The 6,003-nt window shown below is 37.4% G+C and overlaps 1 long non-coding RNA gene across 1 annotated transcript in view; it reads left to right on the top strand.

Annotated features, from left to right (window-relative positions):
• The window catches only part of LOC120441914, a 71,565-nt gene continuing 65,562 nt past the window's right edge, over positions 1-6,003 (top strand). Inside the window, exon 1 of the long non-coding RNA XR_005614375.1 lies at positions 1-94. This is a non-coding gene — a long non-coding RNA (uncharacterized LOC120441914). The remainder of the gene's footprint in view (positions 95-6,003) is intronic.

Genomic DNA, 6,003 nt, shown 5'->3' with positions numbered 1-6,003 from the left:
CATCGCCTGGCTCCTGTGGTCACATTTATGGGATTTTAGGGCTTCCATTGGTCCAGGGTGTGGCTGAGGGATTCCTCGAAGGAAGTGCTAGAAGGTAACACTGCATTTAATCTTAGACCAAAGACCTTTAAATAGCACAGCATGTGCATTTGTTATAGTCACAGAGTCTAGCTGCACAAGGCGAAAGGGTTTAGATATGGATTAATTCACTCTTTTCGTGGATGGCTTTTTATCGACTGTCTCAGAAAACAGGCCACAACTTACTGTAACCACTTGAGGCAGCAGGTTGTATTTATCAAGTGTATATTTTCTTGCGATTCTTAAATATATGTGAGTTCTAGTCTTATGAATGTCCATTTCTACTGGACAAGCTGGAGTTTTGAGACACATATAATAAGCTCTTTTTTACGGCCTTTCATTTGAATGTCATCATTAGGCGGCAACGTTAGAACCACAAGGCCTCAAAATGTGTACCAGAAGTGGGTAAGATTTACAACCTTGTAGTAAACCTGCCAATATAGTGCCACCTCATCACTATAAATATATGTACATACCCTACTAATTTGGTTTTCCAAATGCAGTTTGGAGGACAAGTAATTGTTGCCTTGATTCTGTTTGCTGACAGTAGTTGGTTCAGTGCATCTGATATGTGACATCTATATCTCAGTGGTCACAGGGGAAGCTTGGGTGTGTGGCTAAGTTCACAATTTAGAAAGTGTAGATTAGGATTTGGGTCCTTTTTCCCACAGTTTTTAAGATGTCATCAACTACCAAAGGGTTGTGGTTTTGTCATATTTTAACTAAATATTATACAACCCTGTTTTTACTTGGGTTTGCTCTTTATGTCCATACTGCTTACTATTGTTCCCACTGTGGTCTAGTCTTTGGATCTCCAGCTTCGATAGTAGGTAGAAGCAGCACGGCACCCTGTGGCTGTTTCAGCAAGACAGTGCCTATCGCCACTCTCCCACTTCTGGATCAGGAGTATAATCAGACACTTCCCTCACTTTAACATTTAGTGCTCCTATTATATATGCCAGCTGCAATCAAGCATTTGCAATAACTGGCACTGAGTGTTTAACATCGCAGTGGAGAAATTCTGGCCCCCTCCTCTTTCCAGAATTGTTTTAATTTAGTCCCATTGGAGGATACTGAGCATGAATACCTTTTTTAACGTTATGCTAAAGCATCTCAATCAAATTTAAGTTTGAACTTTGACTAGGCCATTCCAAAACCTTAATTTTGTTTTCTTTTTTTGGCCATTTAACGGTGGACATGCTTATGTGTTTTGGATCATTGTCCTGTTTCATAATCCAAGTGTACTTGAGCTTCAAGATTTAAAATGATAGCTGGACTTTAGGATTTTCTGGCGCAGAGAAGAATTCATGTTTCCATCAGTTATAGCAGAAGCAAAGCAGCAGACCATCATACTACCAGCACCATGTTTAACTGTTGGTTTGATGTTCCTTTAATGAAATGCTGTCTTAGTTCTACACCCAACCCTAACCTTTTCTTAATCCATGGATGACATTTTTGCCCAGTCTCTTTCTTATTGTCGAATCATGAACACTTTGACTGATTTTAACTAAGACAAGTGAGGCATGCAGTTATTTACATATGTTCTGGGTTCTTTTGTGACCTCCTGGATGAGTTGTTGAGGTGATCTTGGAGTAATTTTGGTAGGCTTACTCACACTGTTTTACATTTGTGGATATTAGCTCTTACCATGGGTTTCTGAATCCCAAAGCTTTAGAAACATCGTTGTAAGCCTTTAAGAGCTGATAGAGGTCAGTTACCTTGTTTCCCATTTGTTCTTTATTTATTTAGATCAGGGGTGGGGAACTCCAGGCCTCAAGGGACGGTGTCCTGCAGGTTTTAGATGTGTCCTTGATTCAATACAGCTGATTTAAATGGCTAAATGACCTCCTCAACATGTCTTGAAGTTCTCCAGAGGCATGGTAACAAACTAATCATTTGTTCAGGTGTACTGACCCAGAGTGATATCTGAAACCTGCAGGACACCAGCCCTTGAGGCCTGAAGTTGCCCCACCCCTGATTTAGATCATGGCAGTATGTGTTGCTTTTGAGATCTTTCAGCCTACTTCAGTTTCTCAGACAGTTTCTACTCAAGTGATTGTGATTTGACTTTCCACAGTTAATTCAGGATTTAACAATGGGGCAATTACTTTTTCACACAGGTAGGCGGTAGGTTTGGATAAGATATGACACTAACATTCAGTCATCTTTGTCTGATATTAGAATATGTGTGATGATCTGAAACATTAAATGTGACAGATCCGCAAAGAAATAAGAAATCAAGAAGAGGGCAAATACTTTTTCCACAGCTCTCTATATACATATATTATAGTGTTGGTCTTAAAAAAAATCACTCTAAAACACAAATGTCTGTTTTGTTTTTTGACTAGTTTGTCAAAAATCTCTCTTTCTTTTTTCATTTACAATTAAAACAGCTTCTAAATCTTTTTTGTAAACAAGCTGTTTCTGATACACATGCCTTGTTCATAGGCACGGGCAGTCTAAACTGTCTCCAGTCCAGTCTTTCTTATTTCAGTGTAAAAGCAAACAACCATCCCCCGTTTTATACTTTACATCTGTTTTCTTCTACCCTTGTGGGTATATAGTGTTTTCTTAGGCTCCGTTTGCACAGATGTTGCTTCAGCCATTTGTTTATCACCCTGGGTTTAAAATACAGATACCAGAAATTCCACTCTCTGTATACTGTTGGGAGACAATTGTAGTCACTGTAACACAGAGCAATCTGCGTTCCATTTTATTCTCAGAGCAGAACAGCAAATGTAATGAGAAGATATGTTTTCTATTCCAGCTTGGGCTTCGGAGATTTATCACAATACTAATAAGATATGCTTATTGCATGCATGACAAATGCTAACAGATGTTAAAATGAATTTTAACATCTTTCAACATCATTAAAAATGTGTAGAGTGATTACATCAAGCAGTTCAGTTAATAGAAAATAATCAGCCAAACTTGTGAATCGATCACTACTATAATGCTGGCTTGTTGCTAGAGCTGAAGAATAAATTTGTTTTATAAATTCGGAATACAAATAATTCAGCCCATCTAGTTTCCCAAACCGACATGTCTGCTTAACCCACCACTGTTGTAGTATATTAAATATGTTTGACTCACAGATGTTTATTTTTTTGTGTAACCAACTTTTAAGTATATGTATTGCAAAAATATTACGCAGTTATTGAAAGCAAATGTGCTTAATTATATAGGAAGTTTCAAATGTTTTGCACGAAACATTTGTTACTGTAAAAAAAACCCCAAATAAATAAAAAAATAAATCTGTTTTTCACAGTCTGGAACGTGTCAGTCATCAAAATTGCTGCACTGACATCAGTGAGGTCATTCTGTGTGGTCTAAATATTGAATTCCTAACAAATGTGGAATGTTCCTTGGAAACATAATAGCTTACAGCAGAACTCCAGTAAATTCTGAAATGTGCGCTCTTTTACAGTACATGTCAAAGGAGGGTGATTTTTTTCTAAGGAAGTCTTTTAATCCTTGTTAAATTGAATTTGCAACAATAAAGAAAGAAATAAAGGGATTGCTACTCACAACAGATAGTAAAGTTCCCAGTGATGTTGATTGAAATGTGGGGTCACAAAGAGTTCAAAAGTGACAGTTTTACACCTGGTGGTGATATTTGTAACAAGCAGTGGTGAAATGTTAGCTGTGTGTGTTACCATTTTTGCAGGTATCTACAAAGTGCTACATTGTTAATCTCAAAAAACTGTTCCTCTTTTTTCATTGTTGAAAACCAGGGTAAGTTTAAGTACAGAATTACAGTTGTCAGAAAAATAGATTATATTTAGTTATGTTAGTGAGGTTATGTACTTAAAAAGTTAGGTACACCCTCTCTGTTTCCATAGGAATTAATAGGGTAATTAGCAGGCATGTGCTGCTAATCAAATATACCTAATTATATGATGATGACCAAGTATGAGGACCTCTATAAAAGCAGACGTTTTGTCAGTTTGCTGGTCTGGAGCATTCAGGTGTGTGCCACAGTCTTCAGTACCGTAAGAGCTGTACATAAACAAATGTCTGGAAAGTTCAATGAAGTGAAGCAACACTGTAAAGAAGAGTGGATCAAAATTTCTCCACAACAATGTGACAGACTAATGAAGTCAAATAATCGTGCAGTCACAGTATCTCTGTAGTGTAGTGGTTTATACATCTGCCAAACCAGTGAAGGATTCCTGATCCCTGATTCTTGTAGCAATCCCTTATGAGCAGGAGACCGGCTAATAGTAGCTATATACTGTATATGTATTTGTGTTAGAATGCTAAAGTTAGCTTTCTAATATACACAGAAAACATCTTGCTGACTTGGCTTGTTTACACTGGCTCATACTGAGCTGCCATAGTGATGCCCCTGTAATATGGTGGACTAGTATTGCCTATATTCACTCATCTCTGTGTTTGCTGTGGGTATTGGGCACTAGTTTGGGAGTTGTTTTGTGTATCACAATTGCTGTGAACCACTGGTTGCTATGGGGTTGGATTAATTGAAGGCAGTGTATTTGATTGTACTGATACTCTGGTCTATTTATACCCAATACAAACACTGCTGTGATATTTTGTTTCTCTGTGGAGGTCAGTGCCTACTATGTGACACAGCCTAAAGGCAGAGTTGGTTTACTGAGGCTGGCGTGATTATCAGCCTTTTACTTACAGGGCGTTGGGTCTTGGAGGACAACTGTTGTTTCCTGTTAAAGTTGTCGGCATAGTGAAGTGTGGCATAGCTTGGACTGTGTGTTGTATCCCTTTTGCAAGTGGGACACTGGACTATTTTGTCCCTTCATTTTTATGATCAGTGTACTAATAAATTATCTTTTAGAATTTTATTGGTTGTCGTCTTTTGCCCACGGCTGAGAAGGTTGGTCAGATCTAGAATCTGTGTGTGTTACAGCCCTTTCATAAACCCTTTAATAAAAGAATGGATGTCACTTGAAGCCAGAAGAGCTAGGCTTACTTGCACATACAGAAAATGTGACTTGCTATATCATAGACATCGCCACTCCACAACAATCTGACCATCTATCCGCCTCAGTACTACTGCAAATATAACCACTGCCATACCTATGTCATGAGAAGAATTTTATTTGATGATCAGGAAAAAAGAAAAAAAAATGGCATAAAGTGTTATTCTTAATCACATTCTCCCTCCTCCACGTGCACTCCTCCACACTATTTTCCAACCACAGCTTAATTATCTGTACCACTCAGAGAAGTAGGACATCGTGTATTCCGGAAAATATTGCCATATAACGTGAAAAAACCATCTGCACCACAAAAATAACTGAAACTTGATATTTGCCATGATTCACACATATCCATAAGTATAATACAAACCCTACATATATTAGAGAAATTTGACCTTAAATAGTTACCTTATAAGGAAGCTCTTAATATAACTTAGTAATGATAATTTCCATAAACACCAGGCTCATCAAAACATATGAGTATTTTCACAGCAGATAATTTTTCCGTTGAATAAATGTCATAACGAAAGGTGTTGTTGTTAAAAAGGCTGTTGTAATGAGAATTACTTGGACTTATCCAATGAAGGTTTGTAGCTTATTTCAGAAGGGAGAAAATTAGTAGTTTTCGTTTCCCTCTTCATAATATCCTTCATATCTCTTTGATGCAACTGTTGATTATTCTGGACCTCAGATCAGGTTTTTCCATTAAAAATTCAACATTCAGAAACATTAACAAAGACGTTTTAAGGAAACCGATGAAAGACCAGATGAAGGTGGTTACCAAGCACAGTGCCTTTACATAACTGTTTACAAGGTCTGAGCATTGTTATAAAACATACTGAAATGACTATAACAAAGAAGTTCAGTCATAGTACCTACTAAAGTTTAACCTTTTCACTATCAGTGGTTGTTAGTGGTCAGTTTCTACTCATTGTAGTATTGAAATCAAAAGAACATCACACATCAC

The sequence above is a fragment of the Oreochromis aureus genome, linkage group 9 (genome assembly GCF_013358895.1).
Source record: "Oreochromis aureus strain Israel breed Guangdong linkage group 9, ZZ_aureus, whole genome shotgun sequence".
NCBI classification, from domain to species: domain Eukaryota; kingdom Metazoa; phylum Chordata; class Actinopteri; order Cichliformes; family Cichlidae; genus Oreochromis; species Oreochromis aureus.
Note: the sequence above shows the minus strand (reverse complement) of the source record. Positions and strands in the feature narration are given on the sequence as shown.